The sequence below is a fragment of the Triticum urartu genome, chromosome 3 (genome assembly GCF_003073215.2).
Source record: "Triticum urartu cultivar G1812 chromosome 3, Tu2.1, whole genome shotgun sequence".
Taxonomy (NCBI): Eukaryota; Viridiplantae; Streptophyta; class Magnoliopsida; order Poales; family Poaceae; genus Triticum; species Triticum urartu.
In genome coordinates, this window is record NC_053024.1 from 64431082 (window position 1) to 64454629 (window position 23548).

Below are 23548 nucleotides of genomic sequence, written 5' to 3' on the forward strand. Positions count from 1 at the left end.
TGCCTCTAGGGCATGTTTCCTTTAGTTGTGTCACGACCTCATCGACTCCGATCATCAGAAAACATAGCCACATCGATCCCCATGTGCAATTGATCTCATCAACCGTGCACACAGCCAATCTCATCAACGACAACAGATCTCATCTATCGCCTCCACATATCTATTATGCATATGATCCGAATTCAAATGCTATAGCAGAGGCTCTGATACCACTGTTGGGTTCTACGGTAGGGTGCGTCGACTGCAAACTAAAATTTTCCTGCGCGCAGAACAACCAATAACATGCTACGGGATATGGATCACAGATTGTTACCACTAGACACACAGTGCCATGCAGCGGAAGAAGAGTTGGGGCAGCGCGTCCGTGTGACTCGTCTCCTCCTTGTCCGATCTCCCTCGAACAGCCGGTCGTCGGTTCCCTCGTACAGTTTCGCCGGAGCGGCGCAAGTGCACCGCCTTTAACGGTATCCGCATGTGCAGGAGGAACACCGTGCGACGGACTGCTAGGTCCGATCACACAGTCGGCGATGAGTGGAGGTGGCTATTTGCAACACATGCAAACCCTAGTGACAGCGCCGAAGCGATCAATCTCATAAGTGTGCCGCACCCCCACTTTATATAGGCGTCCGTCGCGGGCTCAACGCTTGGGCCTCGCACGGACCCTAAAGCACAAGATCTGTTCGGCCTGGATCCTAGTCTGAGTAGGATCACTTCTGACTCGTGGGACCGGGCCTCACAAGTTCCTTCCCTTAAGCGTGCGACCCATTAGGTTCTCATTCACTTGGTCGCGAGTCATATCACATCCAACTCAGCTGGTCGGTAGCGGCCTCTAGCAAAGCATGCCGACTCCAAGTGTCCGATGAAGCTGGTTAGGCGAACCGTACATCACACATATGTTCCCTTTGCCATACAATATATATTGTTGGGCTCAAGGCGAGTATGTCATCCTTGTGCTAGCCCGACATTTTTCTCGTTCCAGTGATGTCGACCACAAACTGGATTATCTCATAATCCTAATATCATGGCCATGCTTATCTTGGTCGGATCACACGAGGGGCCCAGAGTATATCTCTCCTGATCGGAGGGGAAAATCCCAGCTTGCTCGACCATGTCTCGCAGCATGGGTCTGGACAAGTTCGAAACCTACCTTTGTAACTACCCAGTCACGGAGTAGCATTTGGTTGGCCCAAAGCAAGTCTGTCACCATCCCGAGTACATGCGCCAACTCAGGTCTTAGGACATAGAATGTATGTTGTACTAGAGACTCGCAGATGACATATCGTTGCGTCTCATAGTTGGGTCTGTTCGACTCTGACCTTATCTCAACTCGGATCGGACTACGTCGAATCCGACCAGATCCTTCCGAATCCTTATTATCCGGTTAGCATCCAATGCTCCATGGCTAGTGAGACCAAGCCATCGACCATGTCATATTCTTGTCTAGTCGGCTGCGCGTCCAGACAGCCCTTTCGACTAGGGACCTTTTAGGACGTTCATCATACAATGCATAATCCCACAAACAAGTCACGTACTTGCTGATACACATCATTGATAATGTCTAAGGACTATCTTTATTCATAAACACATAGGAAATATCATCATACATGATTGCCTCTAGGCATATCTCCAACAGCAGTAAGGTTCAAAACATCCATGATAACTTCATGAATATTAAGTTTGTTGGGTACCTTCACTCAAGTAACACACCGCCTATGTTACTCAAGTCCGATATCAAGAAAGCCCTCAAGTCAGTGAGATGGGACTACATTCTTGAACTTTTACAAAATTTGGGATTCTCATGCAAACTTTTGTTGATATTCTTGACCACAACCTCCTCTAGGGTGATCCTTAATATGGTCTCGGATGATCTTTTTATCATAGTACATGCCTTAGTCAAGGTGATCCAATCTCGTCGGTACTATCTATGTCTGCATACGACCCCTTGCAAAGTTGCAATAGTTGCTTAGCATGGCAACTGTCGAGGTAACGAGGTCATCTCCCACAGGGTAGGGTCATAGTGACTAAAATGCTAAAATCTAAGTGGAGCCCTTGGGTACAACACGTATTTCAGAAATTATTTATTTTCATTTAAAAGTGTACAACATGTATTTCATAAAATGTCACTGTGTATTCTGAAAGTGTTCAAAAACACGTACTTTTTAAAAAAAATGTACACCACCATGTATGTCATAAAATGTGTTTCACGTGCACTCTAAAAATATACATTGTATACCGATAAGAAAGTATACATGATTTAAAAAAATAAAAACCACAAAGAAACAAAAAAAGAATGAAAGCAGGAAAGAAGCAAAGAAAACCAAGTATAACGAACAAAGAAAGAAAAAACTGACAAAACCCAAGGAGAGAAGCAAACAAAACTAAACTAAAATGAAAAAAGAGGAAAAGCCAAAAAATAGTGATAAAACAAATAATAAACCAACCAAAAAGCAAAATAAAACGAAAAACGATTTTTTTTAAAAGAAAACCGGACCGGGTGCACGTACTACAATGTCTACGAGCGGCGACCACTACTGTCCTAAAAGGACCAGCCCGTTACTGGTCAACCGTAGGCTATTTCCTATTAAGAATCGGTACGGTTGATATATAACTGTCGCACCAAGGACGAATATAGTGGACCAGGCCAGTACCGAGATGACTGTTTCTTTCAAAACCGTTCGTTCGTTTTACTCTTTTTTCTATATCTATTTATATTTTCGAAGAAATATTAATATTCTTAAAATCTTAAACTTAATGTAATTATCTTTAAAAATAAGAATTTGAAAAAAATAATGTTAAGTCAGAGCAAAAAATTATTAGCTTTAATTTAAAAAATGTTTGTGGCATCTAAATATGTTAAACAAATATTTAAAACAATGCTCAAACACATATTGAAAAAAATAATCAAGTATTTGAAAAATGTTACATGTGTATTAAAATTGTTCCAGAAGAATACAAAATGTATAGTGTATATGCAAAAAGTAGACCTAAAAACACACTGTATAACTAAAAAATGTTAATCATTTAAATTTTTTTATGTTAAACATGTCTGAAAAATGTCCCTAGTGTATAGGAAAATGTACGCTAATTTTTTAAAATAATACATTTTTATTAATTTGCACAAATATTACGCCCAAAAAATAATTTTCAAAAATAATACACCGTCGGCCCGTTGCTGGCCGACTGGGCCTAGTCACCCCACAGCAGGCCGAATGGGCGTAGTCGGCCACTAGCAGGCCGACAGCTGGCCCGCCTGCCATGTGTCGGCCGCGCATTAGGCAGGCCACGTCGCGAGGGGGAGGAAGGGAGCTGTCGGTGCGGGCGGTCACGGGCGCGCCCCTGTCGGCCTACCGCAGGCCGATCGGCCTGCTGCTGGCCGACAGGGTGCGGCCCCACCTCGCGCGGCTGGCCCGGCTCCCTGGCGCTCCTTGCGGCTCCTTTCCTCATTTTGCTCCACACGAGCTTCTGTTCTTCTTCTGTTCTTTCCTTCTCCTCTCTCTACACAAAAATACCTCTAATTTCTAGACCTAAATGAGCTAGTATTTTGCGGATTTGGCACCGTGAATGGATTCAACTTAGTTAGGGCAGTCAAAAGAGGCCTCGATCTACTGATGGGGTAGCTCGCGGTGGTCGTGGTGAGCATTTTGGTGGAGTTCTTTTCCAGCTCATTGTGGGAGATTGTTGCGGCGGTGGAGGTGGAGGTGGTGGTGGTGAAGTTGGGGTAGTGTGGTGAAGGTGGTGGAGGTGAAGCTTCGGCAGTTTGGTGGCCGTCGTTCAATAATTTACTTTTATTTGAGGCCAATAGAGCGAGACTCCGATTGTGTGCGGTGGTTACAAGGTTGTGAACGAAGGGGATGCAATCTCGTTGCTTTAGTGCTTCCCGTCTTGAAGGAGGTCACTATACATGAAGGCGAGGGTGGCTACGATCCTGGTTAGAGCAGTGTAGGGAGGCTGTTATCTATGTCAAATGCTGGACATGATGGTTACTACCAAGGACAGAGCAGTCAGGTAGAAGGAGGAAATGCTTATGGTTATGAACCAGGGCAGAGTAGTCAGGTAGAAGGAGGAAATGCCGATGGTGATTACAATGGCGAGGTGGACGCTGATGAGGTAGATGGGCACTTGCAGGACCAGATGGAAGAAGAAGACACCGATGTTGACAGGGGTCATGCCGATGATTCTGACGAGTCGGATGAAGAAGAAGATGCAGAGGAGGTCCCGAATCCTGCATCGTGGAATCATGACTTCTCATCTGCAATGGTCGTGAACGATGGACATGATTCTGCCTGGCAATATCACCAGAACAATATTGCGACGGGTGCTATGTATACCAACAAGCAAGCTCTGAAGGATGCAATAACAAACTGGGCAATGTCCACGCAAAGGGTTTTCATTGCTCAGGTGTCAAGTCAGAAATACCTGACAATGGTATGTAGGAACGCAGATTGTCCTGCGAGGGTGCACGACTTTCTCCCTAAGTATGGCACTAGTTGGGTGATCAGTGACTTAGTTAATCACACTTGTCTTATTCCCTGCATCCCTCAAGATCATGCCAACCTTTCATCGATGCTTATTGCTTGGTTGTTTTACGATGAGATAGTGCAGGGCAAAGTTATGGAAGTGAAGGCAGTCCAGACAAAAGTCTTCGCCAGGTTCAAGTACAAGGCATGGAGGGCTAAGCATGCGGCGCTTGAGAGGAGATTTGGTTCTTATTTTGGAAGTAGAGGAGTAAGAGGGAGAGGAAGAAGCTAAGCTAGTAGTAGTATGTTTTGAATTTGTATTAAGTGTGGCACTATGTTCTGAATTTATATTAAGTGTGGTACTATGTTCTGAATTTTTATGTGCAGGAATGTCGGAAATGTGGTTGCTGAATGGGGACATTGATAGGGGTCATCGTGCTGCGATATGGTATGAGCGCAAGCTTGAGCCTCTGGTCACTCGCACTCCTAAGGAGCACTGGATGATACACCCAGGATGGGTTCAGCGGTACGTGCTTTATTAATTTGCGCACTGACATGCATATTAATGGGAGACACTAACTAAAATGTTCTCTGATGAATATTGAAATGGGTCGGCCTTTTACCTTTCGCGTGTCTGGTTGAATCTATCCCCGGTGAGAAACGCCTCGCCATCGACTCCTCCTTGTTGAGCTGCTTAGTGGACCGTTGGAGGCCAGAGACCCACACGTTTCACTTCCGATGGGGAGAGATGGCTCCTACTCTAGAGGATGTGTCACTTTTGCTCGGACTACCGTTGGCAGGTCATGCCATAGGACCGTTGGACGCACCGGCTGGTTGGGAGCGAGGTCTTACACAACGTTTTCATGGTGTTTTTCCGGATGCTCCGGATCCGGTATGGGAGCATCATGGACCTACGAATGATTGGTTGCTCAATTTCCAGGTTATTTCCCCTACCTCTTATCTTCAAGTTATCGTGCATATGGTTTTACAGAAAATACATGCGGCTTACTAAAACTTTCTCTTTGCTTAATGCAGATCCAGAAGTTTCGGGAGCCATTGAGCAGATCACTCCAAGCCTGGAGGCCTACTTAATGTGGCTTTTCGGCAAGGTGATGTTCACAGAGAACCATGTCACCACTATTAGCGTGCTCTACATCCCTATGGCACTCAAGATAGCGAGCGCTCAGACGGCAGATCAGATCAGACAGAGGAGTTGGGGTTCGGCGGTCTTAGCGGCTACATACCGAGGTATGTGCAACGGTTGCCAGCTTACATCGAGAAAGCCAGCCCTTCTTGGATGCCCTCTATTCCTACAGCCGTGGTCGTGGGAGAGGTTCTCTATAGGGCGCCAGATGTACGTGTTAATCGGCCTATAGACGCCATGTTTGATGCTGACGGCATCGACATGCCTACTTTTGGTCCGTGTTGGACACGTCGCGAGGTATGTATCATGTTATAGTTTAACGCAACTTTTGTGTGCACCAGAGATAGTTCAATGCTAGCGGGTACTAACGTTTGTTTTCTACAAAGACGCTTTGCTAGTGATTTGACTAGAAAGGCATACACGGCATTGAACGAGCAGTTCGATACATACACTGGGGTCATCTGGCAGCCCTACACGGAAGCAGCCATAAATGCGAGATACCCTGGTGGTATGTCCGTGCTATGCACAAGGGACAGAGATTACTGGATGACGAAATCGAAGATCATCTTCGATGTCTTCATCGAGGAGATGGCACAACAGAGGGTTATGAGGCAATTTGGTCTTCTGCAGTTGGAGCTACCTCCCCCTATAGAGAACCCGGTGCCAGCACACATCCACAGGTATTAACCAGTTTTTCAATGTTGCATTATTTTTCATCGTACTCAATTCGAAGCATTAGGTAATTGTTGAACACACACCACAATTTTAGGACGACAAGGAAGGGCATGACCGGGACAACTGCTGACTGGCTAGTTAGACTAGAGCCGTATGTTATAGAATGGGAGACAGCAAACACACATCTATGGCACGAGAATCACAATTTTGATCTCAATGAATTCATTCTCTATTTACGGCGCTACATGACCGGAACACGGTTACGCATCGTTGATGAAGGAAATATGCCCTAGAGGCAATAATAAAGTTATTATTTATTTCCTTATATCATGATAAATGTTTATTATTCATGCTAGAATTGTATTAACCGGAAACATAATACATGTGTGAATACATAGACAAACAGAGTGTCACTAGTATGCCTCTACTTGACTAGCTCGTTGATCAAAGATGGTTATGTTTCCTAGCCATAGACATGAGTTGTCATTTGATTAACGGGATCACATCATTAGGAGAATGATGTGATTGACTTGACCCATTCCATTAGCATAGCACTTGATCGTTTAGTTTGTTGCTATTGCTTTCTTCATGACTTATACATGTTCCTATGACTATGAGATTATGTAACTCCCGTTTACCGGAGGAACACTTTGTGTGCTACCAAACGTCACAAGTAACTGGGTGATTATAAAGGAGCTCTACAGGTGTCTCCAAAGGTACATGTTGGGTTGGCGTATTTCGAGATTAGGATTTGTCACTCCGATTGTCGGAGAGGTATCTCTGGGCCCACTCGGTAATGCACATCACTATAAGTCTTGCAAGCATTGCAACTAATGAGTTAGTTGCGGGATGATGTATTACGGAACGAGTAAAGAGACTTGCCGGTAACGAGATTGAACTAGGTATTGAGATACCGACGATCGAATCTCGGGCAAGTAACATACCGATGACAAAGGGAACAATGTATGTTGTTATGCGGTTTGACCGATAAAGATCTTCGTAGAATATGTAGGAGCCAATATGAGCATCCAGGTTCCGCTATTGGTTATTGACCGGAGATGTGTCCCGATCATGTCTACATAGTTCTCGAACCCGTAGGGTCCGCACGCTTAAGGTTTCGATGACAAATATATTATGAGTTTATGAGTTTTGATGTACCGAAGGAGTTCGGAGTCCCGTATGAGATCAGGGACACGACGAGGAGTCTCGAAATGGTCGAGATGTAAAGATCGATATATTGGACGACTATATTCGGACATCGGAAAGGTTCCGAGTGATTCGGGTATTTTTCGGAGTACCGGAGAGTTACGGGAATTCACCGGGGAGTATCTGGGCCTTATTGGGCCATACGGGAATAGAGGAGAGAGGCCAAAAGGAAGGAGGCGCGCGCCCCCCCTCTGGTCCGAATTGGACAAGGGGTGCAGCCCACTTTTCCTTGTTCCTCTCCCCCTCTTTCCTTCTCTCCTACTCCAACAAGGGAAGGAGGAGTCCTACTCCCAGTGGGAGTAGGACTCCCCCCTTTGGCGCGCCCTCCTCCTAGGCCGGCCACCTCTCCTCCACTCCTTTATATACGGGGGCAGGGGCACCTCAAAGACACAACAATTGATCTCTTGATCTCTTAGCCGTGTGCGGTGCCCCCCTCCACCATAATCCACCTCGATCATATCGTAGCGGTGCTTAGGCAAAGCCCTGCGTCGGTAGAACATCATCATCGTCACCACATCGTCGTGCTGATGAAACTCTCCCTCAACACTCGGCTGGATCGGAGTTCGAGGGACGTCATCGAGTTGAACGTGTGCAGAACTCGGAGATGCCGTGTGTTCGGTACTTGATCGGTCGGATCATGAAAACGTACGACTACATCAACCACGTTGTGCTAACGCTTCCGCTTTCAGTCTACGAGGGTACGTGGACAACACTCTCCCCTCTCGTTGCTATGCATCACCATGATCTTGCGTGTGCGTAGGAAATTTTTTGAAATTACTACGTTCCCCAACAGTGGCATCCGAGCCAGGTTTTATGCGTTGATGTTATATGCACGAGTAGAACACAAGTGAGTCGTGGGCGATATAAGTCATACTGCTTACCAGCATGTCACACTTTGGTTCGGCGGTATTGTTGGATGAAGTGGCCCGGACCGACATTACGCGTACGCTTACACGAGACTGGTTTTACCGCCGTGCTATGCACACAGGTGACTAGCGGGTGTCAGTTTCTCCAACTTTAATTGAACCGAGTGTGGCTACGCCCGGTCCTTCAGAAGGTTAAAACAGCACTAACTTGACAAACTATCATTGTGGTTTTCGATGCGTAGGTAAGAACGGTTCTTGCGCAGCCCGTAGCAGCCACATAAAATTTGCAACAACAAAGTAGAGGACGTCTAACTTGCTTTTGCAGGGCATGTTGTGATGTGATATGGTCAAGACGTGATGAGATATAAGTTATTGTATAAGATGATCATGTTTTGTTGAAGTTATCGGCAACTGGTAGAAGCCTTATGGTTGTCTCTTTATTGCATAAGATGCAAGAGCCAAATAATTGCTTTATTTTATCGCTATGCGATAGCAATAGTTGCAAGAGCAATAGTTGGCGAGGCGACCATGTGACGACACATTGATATAGATCAAGATGATGGAGATCATGGTGTCATGCCGGTGACGATGGTAATCATGACGATGCTTTGGAGATGGAGATCAAAGGCACAAGATGATGATGGCCATATCATGTCACATATTTTGATTGCATGTGATGTTTATCTTTTACATCTTACTTTGCTTAGTTATGACGGTAGCATTATAAGATGATCTCTCACTAAATTTTAAGATAAAAGTGTTCTCCCTGAGTATGCACCATTGCCAAAGTTCGTCGTGCCCAGACACCACGTGATGATCGGGTGTGATAAGCTCTACGTCCATCTACAACGGGTGCAAGCCAGTTTTGCACACGCAGAAATATTCGGGTTAAACTTGACGAGCCTAGCATATGCAGATATGGCCTCGGAACACTGGAGACCGAAAGGTTGAGCGTGAATCATATAGTAGATATGATCAACATAATGGTGTTCACCATTGAAAACTACTCCATTTCACGTGATGATTGGTTATGGTTTAGTTGATATGGATCACGTGATCACTTAGATGATTAGAGGGATGTCTATCAAGTGGGAGTTCTTAAGTAATATGATTAATTGAACTTTAATTTATCATGAACTTAGTCCTGGTAGTATTAGCATATCTATGTTGTAGATCAATAGCTCGCGTTTAGCTCCTCTGTTTTATTTTTGATATATTCCTAGAGAAAACTAAGTTGAAAAATGTTAGTAGCAATGATGCGGATTGGATCCGTGATCTGAGGATTATCCTCATTGCTGCAGAGAAGAATTATGTCCTTGATGCACCGCTAGGTGATAGACCTATTGCAGGAGTAGATGCAGACGTCATGAACGCTTGGCTAGCTCAATATGATGACTACTTGATAGTTTAGTGCACCATGCTTAATAGCTTAGAATCGGGACTTCAAAGACGTTTTGAACGTCATGGATCATATGGATGTTCCAGGAGTTGAATTTAATATTTCAAGCAAATACCCAAATTGAGAGATATGAAGTCTCCAACAAGTTCTATAGCTAAAAGATGGAGGAGAATAGCTCAAGCAGTGAGCATGTGTTCAGATTGTCTGGGTACTACAATCGCTTGACTCAAGTGGGAGTTAATCTTCCAGATAAAATAGTGATTGACAGAATTCTCTAGTCACCATCACCAAGTTAGTAGAACTTCGTGACGAACTATAGTATGCAAGGGATGACGAAAACAATTCCCGAGCTTTTCATGATGATGAAATCGATGAAGGTAGAAATCAAGAAAGAGCATCAAGTGTTGATGATTAACAAGACCACTAGTTTCAAGAAAAGGGCAAAGGGAAAGAAAGGGAACTTCAAGAAGAACGGCAAGCAAGTTGCCGCTCAAGTGAAGAAGCCCAAGTCTAGTCCTAAACCTGAGACTAAGTGCTTCTACTGCAAAGGGACTGGTCACTGGAAGTGGAACTGCCCCAAGTATTTGGCGGATAAGAAGGATGGAAAAGTGAACAAGGGTATATTTGATATACAGATTATTGATGTGTATTTTACTAGTGTTCGTAGCAACCCCTCGGTATTTGATACTGGTTCAGTTGCTAAGAGTAGTAACTCGAAACGGGAGTTGCAGAATGAATAGAGACTAGTTAAGGGTGAAGTGACGATGTGTGTTGGAAGTGGTTCCAAGATTGATATAATCATCATCGCACACTCCCTATACTTTCGGGATTAGTGCTGAACCTAAATAAGTGTTATTTGGTGTTCGCGTTGAGCATGAATATGATTTGATCATGTTTATTGCAATACGGTTATTCATTTAAGTAAGAGAATAATTGTTGTTCTGTTTACATGAATAAACCTTCTATGGTCATACAACCAATGAAAATGGTTCGTTGGATCTCGATCGTAGTGATACACATATTCATAATATTGAAGCCAAAAGATGCAAACTTAATAATGATAGTGCAACTTATTTGTGGCACTGTCGTTTGGGTCATATTGGTATAAAGCGCATGAAAAAAACTCCATGTTGATGGGCTTTTGGAATCACTTGATTATGAATCAGTTGATTCTTGCGAACCGTGCCTCATGGGCAAGATGACTAAGACTCCGTTCTCCAGAACAATGGAGCAAGCAACAAACTTGTTGAAAATAATACATACTGATGTATGCAATCCAATGAGTGTTGAGGTTCGCGGCGGGTATCGTTATTTTCTGACCTTCACAGATGATTTGAGCAGATATGGGTATATCTACTTGATGAAACATAAGTCTGAAACATTTGAAAAGTTCAAAGAATTTCAGAGTGAAGTGGAAAATCATCGTAACAAGAAAATAAAGTTTCTACGATCTGATCGCAGAGACGAATATTTGAGTTACGAGTTTGGTCTTCAATTAAAACAATGTGGAATAGTTTCACAAAATCATGCCACCTGGAACACCACAGCATAATGGTGTGTCCGAACGTCATAACCGTACTATTATTGGATATAGTGCAATCTATGATGTTTCTTACCGATTAATCACTATAGTTTTGGGGTTATGCATTAGAGACAGCTACATTCACGTTAAATAGGGCACCATCTAAATCCGTTGAGACGACGTCGTATGAACTGTGGTTTGGCTAGAAACCTAAGTTGTCGTTTCTTAAAGTTTGGGACTGTGATGCTTATGTGAAAAAGTTTCAACTTGATAAGCTCGAACCCAAATCGGAGAAGTAAATCTTCATAGGATACCCAAAAGAAAATGTTGGGTACACCTTCTATCACAGATCCGAAGGCAAGATATTCATTGCTGAGAATGGATCCTTTCTAGAGAAGGAGTTTCTCTCGAAAGAAGTGAGTGGGAGGAAAGTAGAACTTGATGAGGTAACTGTACCTGCTCCCTTATTGGAAAGTAGTTCATCATAGAAATATGTTCATGTGAATACTACACCAATTAGTGAGGAAGCTAATGATGATGATCATGTAACTTCAGATCAAGTCACTACCGAACCTTGTAGGTAAACCAGAGTGAGATCCGCACCAGAGTGGTACGATAATCCTATTCTCGAGGTCATGTTACTTGACCATGACGAACCTACGAACTATGAGGAAGCGATGATGAGCCCAGATTCCGCGAAATGGCTTGAGGCCATGAAATCTGAGATGAGATCCATGTATAAGAACAAAGTATGGACTTTGATTGACTTGCCCAAAGATCGGCGAGCCATTGAGATTAAATGGATCTTCAAGAGGAAGACGGACGCTAATAGTAGTGTTACTATCTACAAAGCTAGAATTGTCGCAGAAAGGTTTTCGACAAGTTCAAGGTGTTGACTACGATGAGAGTTTCTCACTCGTATCTATGCTTAAGTCTGTCCGAATCATGTTAGCAATTGCCACATTTTATGAAATCTGACAAATGGATAAACAAAACTACATTCCTTAATGGATTTATTAAAGAAGAGTTGTATATGATGCAACAAGAAAGTTTTGTCAATCCTAAAGGTGCTAACAAAATATGCAAGCTCCAGCGATCCATCTATGGACTGGTGCAAGCATCTCGGAGTTGGAATATACGCTTTTATAAGTTGATCAAAGCATATAGTTTTATACAGACTTGCGGTGAAGCCTGTATTTACAAGAAAGTGAGTGGGAGCACTACAGTATTTCTGATAAGTATATGTGAATGACATATTGTTGATCGGAGATAATGTAGAATTATTCTGCAAAGCATAAAGGAGTGTTTGAAAGGATTTTTTCAAAGAAAGACCTCGGTGAAGCTGCTTACATATTGAGCATCAAGATCTATAGAGATAGATCAAGACGCTTAATAAGTTTTTCAATGAGTACATACCTTGACAAGATTTCGAAGTAGTTCAAAATGGAATAGTCAAAGAAAGAGTTCTTGCCTGTGTTACAAGGTGTGAAACTGAGTAAGACTCAAAACCCGACCACGGCAGAAGATAGAGAGAGAATAAAATTCATTCCCTATGCCTCAGCCATAGGTTCTATAAAGTATGTCATGCTGTGTGCCAGACCTATTGTATACCCTGCCCTGTGTTTGGCAAGGGAGTACAATAGTGATCTAGGAGTAGATCACTGGACATTGGTCAAAATTATCCTTAGTGGGATAAGGATATGTTTCTCGATTATGGAGGTGATAAAAGGTTCGTCATAAAGGGTTACGTCGATGCAAGTTTTGACACTGATCCAGATGACTCAAAGTCTCAATCTGGATACATATTGAAAGTGGGAGCAATTAGCTAGAGTAGCTCCGTGCAGAGCATTGTTGACATAGAAATTTGCAGAATACATACGGATCTGAATGTAGCAGACCCGTTGACTAAACTTCCCTCACAAGAAAAACATGATCACACCTTAGTACTCTTTGGGTATTAATGAAGGAAATATGCCCTAGAGGCAATAATAAAGTTATTATTTATTTCCTTATAATCATGATAAATGTTTATTATTCATGCTAGAATTGTATTAACCGGAAACATAATACATGTGTGAATACATAGACAAACAAAGTGTCACTAGTATGCCTCTACTTGACTAGCTCGTTAATCAAAGATGGTTATGTTTCCTAACCATGAACAATGATTTGTTATTTGATTAACGAGGTCACATCATTAGTTGAATGATCTGATTGACATGACCCATTCCATTAGCTTAGCACCCGATCGTTTAATATGTTGCTATTGCTTTTCTTCATGACTTATACATGTTCCTATAACTATGAGATTATGCAACTCCCGTTTGCCGGAGGAACACTTTGGGTGCTATCAAATGTCACAACGTAACCGGGTGATTATAAAGGAGCATTACAGGTGTCTCCAAAGGTAGATGTTGGGTTGGCGTATTTCGAGATTAGGATTTGTCACTCCGATTGTCGGAGAGGTATCTCTGGGCCCTCTCGGTAATACACATCACATAAGCCTTGCAAGCATTACAACTAATATGTTAGTTGTGAGAAGATGTATTACGGAACGAGTAAAGAGACTTGCCGGTAACAAGATTGAACTAGGTATTGGATACCGACGATCGAATCTCGGGCAAGTAACATACCGATGACAAAGGGAACAACGTATGTTGTTATGCGGTCTGACCGATAAAGATCTTCGTAGAATATGTAGGAGCCAATATGGGCATCCAGGTCCCGCTATTGGTTATTGACCGGAGACATGTCTCGGTCATGTCTACATTGTTCTCGAACCCGTAGGGTCCGCACGCTTAAGGTTACGATGACAGTTATATTATGAGTTTATGCATTTTGATGTACCGAAGGTTGTTCGGAGTCCCGGATGTGATCACGGACATGACGAGGAGTCTCGAAATGGTCGAGACGTAAAGCTCCTTTATATACGGAGGCAGGGGACACCTCTAGACACACAAGTTGATCCACGTGATCTATTCCTTAGCCGTGTGCGGTGCCCCCTGCCACCATATACCTCGATAATACTGTAGCGGAGTTTAGGCGAAGCCCTGCTGCTGTAGTCATCAAGATCGTCACCACGCCGTCGTGCTGACGGAACTCTTCCCCGACACTTTGCTGGATCGGAGTCCGGGGATCGTCATCGAGCTGAACGTGTGCTCGAACTCGGAGGTGCCGTAGTTTCGGTGCTTGATCGGTTGGATCGTGAAGACGTACGACTACTTCCTCTACGTCGTGTCAGCCGCTTCCGCAGTCGGTCTGCGTTGGGTACGTAGACAACACTCTCCCCCTCGTTGCTATGCATCACATGATCTTGCGTGTGCGTAGGAAATTTTTTGAAATTACTACGAAACCCAACAGTGGCATCCGAGCCTAGGTTATTTATGTTGATGTTATATGCACGAGTAGAACACAAGTGAGTTGTGGACGATACAAGTCATACTGCCTACCAGCATGTCATACTTTGGTTCGGCGGTATTGTTGGACGAGACGACCCGGACCAACATTACGCGTACGCTTAGGCGAGACCGGTTCTCCCGACGTGCTTTGCACACAGGTGGCTTGCGGGCGACTGTCTCTCCAACTTTAGTTGAACCAAGTATGGCTACGCCCGGTCCTTGCGAAGGTTAAAACGGAGTCTATTTGACAAACTATCGTTGTGGTTTTGATGCGTAGGTGAGATTGGTTCTTACTTAAGCCCGTAGCAGCCACGTAAAACATGCAACAACAAAGTAGAGGACGTCTAACTTGTTTTTGCAGGGCATGTTGTGATGTGATATGGTCAAGGCATGATGCTGAATTTTATTGTATGAGATGATCATGTTTTGTAACCGAGTTATCGGCAACTGGCAGGAGCCATATGGTTGTCGTTTTATTGTATGCAATGCAATCGCGATGTAATATTACTAAACGGTAGTGATAGTCGTGGAAGCATAAGATTGGCGAGACGACAACGATGCTACGATGGAGATCAAGGTGTCGCGCCGGTGACGATGGTGATCATGACGGTGCTTCGGAGATGGAGATCACAAGCACAAGATGATGATGGCCATATCATATCACTTATATTGATTACATGTGATGTTTATCTTTTTATGCATCTTATCTTGCTTTGATTGACGGTAGCATTATAAGATGATCTCTCACTAAATTATCAAGAAGTGTTCTCCCTGAGTATGCACCGTTGCGAAAGTTCTTCGTGCTGAGACACCACATGATGATCGGGTGTGATAGGCTCTACGTTCAAATACAACGGGTGCAAAACAGTTGCACACGCGGAATACTCAGGTTATACTTGACGAGCCAAGCATATACAGATATGGCCTCGGAACAAGGAGACCGAAAGGTCGAGCGTGAATCATATAGTAGATATGATCAACATAATGATGTTCACCGATAAAACTACTCCATCTCACGTGATGATCGGACATGGTTTAGTTGATTTGGATCACGTGATCACTTAGAGGATTAGAGGGATGTCTATCTAAGTGGGAGTTCTTAAGTAATATGATTAATCGAACTTAAATTTATCATGAACTTAGTACCTGATAGTATCTTGCTTGTTTATGTTGATTGTAGATAGATGGCTCGTGCTGTTGTTCTGTTGAATTTTAATGCGTTCCTTGAGAAAGCAAAGTTGAAAGATGATGGTAGCAATTACACGGACTGGGTCCGTAACTTGAGGATTATCCTCATTGCTGCACAGAAGAATTACGTCCTGGAAGCACCGCTGGGTGCCAGGCCTGCTGCTGGAGCAACGCCAGATGTTATGAACGTCTGGCAGAGCAAAGCTGATGACTACTCGATAGTTCAGTGTGCCATGCTTTACGGCTTAGAATCGGGACTTCAACGACGTTTTGAACGTCATGGAGCATATGAGATGTTCCAGGAGTTGAAGTTAATATTTCAAGCAAATGCCCGGATTGAGAGATATGAAGTCTCCAATAAGTTCTATAGCTGCAAGATGGAGGAGAACAGTTCTGTCAGTGAGCATATACTCAAAATGTCTAGGTATAATAATCACTTGATTCAATTGGGAGTTAATCTTCCGGATGATTGCGTCATTGACAGAATTCTCCAATCACTGCCACCAAGCTACAAGAGCTTCGTGATGAACTATAATATGCAAGGGATGAACAAGACTATTCCCGAGCTCTTCGCGATGCTGAAAGTTGCGGAGGTAGAAATCAAGAAAGAGCATCAAGTGTTGATGGTCAACAAGACCACTAGTTTCAAGAAAAGGGCAAAGGAAAGAAGAAGGGGAACTTCAAGAAGAACGGCAAGCCAGTTGCTGCTCAAGAGAAGAAACCCAAGTCTGGACCTAAGCCTGAAACTGAGTGCTTCTACTGCAAGCAGACTGGTCACTGGAAGCGGAACTGCCCCAAGTATTTGGCGGATAAGAAGGATGGCAAGGTGAACAAAGGTATATGTGATATACATGTTATTGATGTGTACCTTACTAATGCTCGCAGTAGCACCTGGGTATTTGATACTGGTTCTGTTGCTAATATTTGCAACTCGAAACAGGGGCTATGGATTAAGCGAAGATTGGCTAAGGACGAGGTGACGATGCGCGTGGGAAACGGTTCCAAAGTCGATGTGATCGCGGTCGGCACGCTACCTCTACATCTACCTTCGGGATTAATATTAGACCTAAATAATTGTTATTTGGTGCCAGCGTTGAGCATGAACATTATATCTGGATCTTGTTTAATGCGAGACGGTTATTCATTTAAATCAGAGAATAATGGTTGTTCTATTTATATGAGTAATATCTTTTATGGTCATGCACCCTTGAAGAGTGGTCTATTTTTATTGAATCTCGATAGTAGTAATACACATATTCATAATGTTGAAGCCAAAAGATGCAGAGTTGATAATGAAAGTGCAACTTATTTGTGGCACTATCGTTTAGGTCATATCGGTGTAAAGCGCATGAAGAAACTCCATACTGATGGACTTTTGGAACCACTTGATTATGAATCACTTGGTACTTGTGAACCGTGCCTCATGGGAAAGATGACTAAAACACCGTTCTCCGATACTATGGAGAGAGCAACAGATTTGTTGGAAATCATACATACCGATGCATGTGGTCCGATGAATATTGAGGCTCGTGGCGGATATCGTTATTTTCTCACCTTCACAGATGATTTGAGCAGATATGGATATATCTACTTAATGAAACATAAGTCCGAAACATTTGAAAAGTTCAAAGAATTTCAGAGTGAAGTTGAAAATCATCGTAACAAGAAAATAAAGTTTCTACGATCTGATCATGGAGGAGAATATTTGAGTTACGAGTTTGGTGTACATTTGAAAAACTGTGGAATAGTTTCTCAACTCACGCCACCCGGAACACCACAGCGTAATGGTGTATCCGAACGTCGTAATCGTACTTTACTCGATATGGTGCGATCTATGATGTCTCTTACTGATTTACCGCTATCGTTTTGGGGTTATGCTCTAGAGACGGCCGCATTCACGTTAAATAGGGCACCATCAAAATCTGTTGAGACGACGCCTTATGAACTGTGGTTTGGCAAGAAACCAAAGTTGTCGTTTCTTAAAGTTTGGGGCTGCGATGCTTATGTGAAAAAGCTTCAACCTGATAAGCTCGAACCCAAATCGGAGAAATGTGTCTTCATAGGATATCCAAAGGAAACTATTGGATACACCTTCTATCACAGATCCGAAGGCAAGACTTTTGTTGCTAAATTCGGAAACTTTCTTGAGAAGGAGTTTCTCTCGAAAGAAGTGAGTGGGAGGAAAGTAGAACTTGACGAGGTAACTGTACCTGCTCCCTTGTTGGAAAGTAGTACATCACAGAAAACTGTTTCTACGACACCTACACCAATAAGTGAGGAAGTTAATGATAATGATCATGAAACTTCAGAACAAGATACTACTGAACCTCGTAGATCGACCAGAGTAAGATCCGCACCAGAGTGGTACGGTAATCCTATTCTGGAAGTCATGCTACTAGATCATGATGAACCTACGAACTCTGAAGAAGCGATGGTGAGCCCAGATTCCGCAAAGTGGCTTGAAGCCATGAAATCTGAGATGGGATCCATGTATGAGAACAAAGTATGGACTTTGGTTGACTTGCCCGATGATCGGCAAGCAATTGAGAATAAATGCATCTTTAAGAAGAAGACTGACGCTGATGGTAATGTTACTGTCTACAAAGCTCGACTTGTCGCAAAAGGTTTTCGGCAAGTTCAAGGGATTGACTATGATGAGACCTTCTCACCCGTAGCGATGCTTAAGTCCGTCCGAATCATGTTAGCGATTGCCGCATTTTATGATTATGAAATTTGGCAGATGGATGTAAAAACTGCATTCCTGAATGGATTTCTGGAAGAAGAGTTGTATATGATGCAACCGGAAGGTTTTGTCGATCCAAAGGGAGCTAACAAAGTGTGCAAGCTCCAGCGATCCATTTATGGAATGGTGCAAGCCTCTCGGAATTGGAATAAACGTTTTGATAGTGTGATCAAAGCATTTGGTTTTATACAGACTTTTGGAGAAGTCTGTATTTACAAGAAAGTGAGTGGGAGCTCTGTAGCATTTCTGATATTATATGTGGATGACATATTGCTGATTGGAAATGATATAGAATTTCTGGATAGCATAAAGGGATACTTGAATAAAAGTTTTTCAATGAAAGACCTCGGTGAAGCTGCTTACATATTAGGCATTAAGATCTATAGAGATAGATCAAGACGCTTAATTGGACTTTCACAAAGCACATACCTTGACAAGATTTTGAAGAAATTCAAAATGGATCAAGCAAAGAAAGGATTCTTGCCTGTGTTACAAGGTGTGAAGTTGAGTAAGACTCAATGCCCGACCACTGCAGAAGATAGAGAGAATATGAAAGATGTTCCCTATGCATCAGCCATAGGCTCTATCTATGTATGCAATGTTGTGTACCAGACCTGATGTGTGCCTTGCTATAAGTTTAGCAGGGAGGTACCAAAGTAATCCAGGAGTGGATCACTGGACAGCGGTCAAGAACATCCTGAAATACCTGAAAAGGACTAAGGATATGTTTCTCGTATATGGAGGTGACAAAGAGCTCACCGTAAAAGGTTACGTTGATGCAAGCTTTGACACTGATCCGGACGATTCTAAATCGCAAACCGGATACGCGTTTACATTAAACGGTGGAGCTGTCAGTTGGTGCAGTTCTAAACAAAGCGTCGTAGCGGGATCTACATGTGAAGCGGAGTACATAGCTGCTTCGGAAGCAGCGAACGAAGGAGTCTGGATGAAGGAGTTCATATCCGATCTAGGTGTCATACCTAGTGCATCGGGTCCAATGAAAATCTTTTGTGACAATACTGGTGCAATTGCCTTGGCAAAGGAATCCAGATTTCACAAAAGGACAACACATCAAGAGACGCTTCACATTCCATCCGGGATCTAGTCCAGGTGGGAGACATATGAGATTTGCAAGATACATACGGATCTGAATGTTGCAGACCCGTTGACTAAGCCTCTTCCACGAGCAAAACATGATCAGCACCAAGGCTCCATGGGTGTTAGAATCATTACAGTGTAATCTAGATTATTGACTCTAGTGCAAGTGGGAGACTGAAGGAAATATGCCCTAGAGGCAATAATAAAGTTATTATTTATTTCCTTAATCATGATAAATGTTTATTATTCATGCTAGAATTGTATTAACCGGAAACATAATACATGTGTGAATACATAGACAAACAAAGTGTCACTAGTATGCTCTACTTGACTAGCTCGTTAATCAAAGATGGTTATGTTTCCTACCATGAACAATGAGTTGTTATTTGATTAACGAGGTCACATCATTAGTTGAATGATCTGATTGACATGACCCATTCCATTAGCTTAGCACCCGATCGTTTAGTATGTTGCTATTGCTTTCTTCATGACTTATACATGTTCCTATGACTATGAGATTATGCAACTCCCGTTTGCCGGAGGAACACTTTGGGTGCTACCAAACGTCACAAGCGTAACTGGGTGATTATAAAGGAGCATTACAGGTGTCTCCAAAGGTAGATGTTGGGTTGGCGTATTTCGAGATTAGGATTTGTCACTCCGATTGTCGGAGAGGTATCTCTGGGCCCTCTCGGTAATGCACATCACATAAGCCTTGCAAGCATTACAACTAATATGTTAGTTGTGAGATGATGTATTACGGAACGAGTAAAGAGACTTGCCGGTAACGAGATTGAACTAGGTATTGGATACCGACGATCGAATCTCGGGCAAGTAACATACCGATGACAAAGGGAACAACGTATGTTGTTATGCGGTCTGACCGATAAAGATCTTCGTAGAATATGTAGGAGCCAATATGGGCATCCAGGTCCCGCTATTGGTTATTGACCGGAGACGTGTCTCGGTCATGTCTACATTGTTCTCGAACCCGTAGGGTCCGCACGCTTAAGGTTACGATGACAGTTATATTATGAGTTTATGCATTTTGATGTACCGAAGGTTGTTCGGAGTCCCGGATGTGATCACGGACATGACGAGGAGTCTCGAAATGGTCCGAGACGTAAAGATTGATATATTGGAAGCCTATGTTTGGACACTCAGGAAAGTTGATCCGTGATCTATTTCCTTAGCCGTGTGCGGTGCCCCCTGCCACCATATTCCTCGATAATACTGTAGCGGAGTTTAGGCGAAGCCCTGCTGCTGTAAGTTCATCAAGATCGTCACCACGCCGTCGTGCTGACGGAACTCTTCCCCGACACTTTGCTGGATCGGAGTCCGGGGATCGTCATCGAGCTGAACGTGTGCTCGAACTCGGAGGTGCCGTAGTTTCGGTGCTTGATCGGTTGGATCGTGAAGACGTACGACTACTTCCTCTACGTCGTGTCAGCGCTTCCGCAGTCGGTCTGCGTTGGGTACGTAGACAACACTCTCCCCTCTCGTTGCTATGCATCACATGATCTTGCGTGTGCGTAGGAATTTTTTTGAAATTACTACGAAACCCAACAATTATCACATGCGATGTGAACTAGATTATTGACTCTAGTAAACCCTTTGGAGTGTTGGTCACATGACGATGTGAACTATGGGTGTTAATCACATGGTGATGTGAACTATTGATGTTAAATCACATGGCGATGTGAACTAGATTATTGACTCTAGTGCAAGTGGGAGACTGAAGGAAATATGCCCTAGAGGCAATAATAAAGTTATTATTTATTTCCTTATATCATGATAAATGTTTTATTATTCATGCTAGAATTGTATTAACCGGAAACATAATACATGTGTGAATACATAGACAAACAGAGTGTCACTAGTATGCCTCTACTTGACTAGCTCGTTGATCAAAGATGGTTATGTTTCCTAGCCATAGACATGAGTTGTCATTTGATTAACAGGATCACATCATTAGGAGAATGATGTGATTGACTTGACCCATTCCGTTAGCATAGCACTTGATCGTTTAGTTTGTTGCTATTGCTTTCTTCATGACTTATACATGTTCCTATGACTATGAGATTTTCCAACTCCCGTTTACCGGAGGAACACTTTCTGTGCTACCAAATGTCACAACGTAACTGGGTGATTATAAAGGAGCTCTACAGGTGTCTCCAAAGGTACATGTTGGGTTGGCGTATTTTGATATTAGGATTTGTCACTCCGATTGTCGGAGAGGTATCTCCGGGCCCACTCGGTAATGCACATCACTATAAGCCTTGCAAGCATTGCAACTAATGAGTTAGTTGCGGGATGATGTATGACAGAACGAGTAAAGAGACTTGTTGGTAACAAGATTGAACTAGGTATTGAGATACCGACGGTCGAATCTCGGGCAAGTAACATACCGATGACAAAGGGAACAACGTATGTTGTTATGCGGTTAGACCGATAAAGATCTTCGTAGAATATGTAGGAGCCAATATGAGCATCCAGGTTCCGCTATTGGTTATTGACCGGAGATGTGTCCCGGTCATGTCTACATAGTTCTCGAACCCGTAGGGTCCGCATGCTTAAGGTTTCGATGACAGTTATATTATGAGTTTATGAGTTTTGATGTACCGAAGGAGTTCGGAGTCCCGGATGAGACCAGGGACATGACGAGGAGTCTCGAAATGGTCGAGACGTAAAGATCGATATATTGGACGACTATATTCGGACATCAGAAAGGTTCCGAGTGATTCGGGTATTTTTTGGAGTACCGGAGAGTTACGGGAATTCGCCGGGGAGTATATGGGCCTTATTGGGCCATACGGGAATAGAGGAGAGAGGCCAAAAGGAAGGAGGTGCCCCCCCCCCTCTGGTCCGAATTGGACAAGGGGTGCAGCCCACTTTTCCTTGTTCCTCTCCCCCTCTTTCCTTCTCTCCTACTCCAACAAGGTAAGGAGGAGTCCTACTCCCGGTGGGAGTAGGACTCCCCCCTTTGGCGCACCCTCCTCCTAGGCCGGCCACCTCTCCTCCAATCCTTTATATACGGGGGCAGGGGGCACCCCAAAGACACAACAATTGATCTCTTGATCTCTTAGCCGTGTGCGGTTCCCCCCTCCACCATAATCCACCTCGATCATATCGTAGTGATGCTTAGGCGAAGCCCTGCGTCGGTAGAACATCATCATCGTCACCATGCCGTCGTGCTGACGAAACTCTCCCTCAACACTCGGCTGGATCGGAGTTCGAGGGACGTCATCGAGTTGAACATGTGCAGAACTCGTAGGTGCCGTGCGTTTGGTACTTGATCGGTTGGATCGTGAAGACGTACGACTACATCAACCGCGTTGTGCTAACGCTTCCGCTTTCGGTCTACGAGGGTACGTGGACAACACTCTCCCCTCTCGTTGCTATGCATCACCATGATCTTGCGTGTGTGTAGGAATTTTTTTGAAATTACTACGTTCCCCAACAGTTGAGCACTCTCACCCAATGAAGATACCTGATCCTACTCCGTCGGATATGTACCCAAGCTATGATACTTCAGGCTCTAGGTAGTACGTGGTAAGATATATTTTCATTAAGTAATGTTGTCACATATTTTGACGTGCATACTTAATAATCGTCATGAAATTTTCTAGGCTACCTTGACACAGGAACTCTACGACGACGTGACCACCTTTGGACGATCACTGTCATCTGGACCTCTTCTTCACCATCGTCCTGTGCTACAACCCTTCTTGGAACCAATGCAGAACAAAATATGGGCTGTCTACGAGGCTATCACGTGCACCCGGAGAAGCGACGTTGTTCAGCACCAGCAGCAGCAGCCGCGTCCCTCCATGCACCGACATCAACCACGTC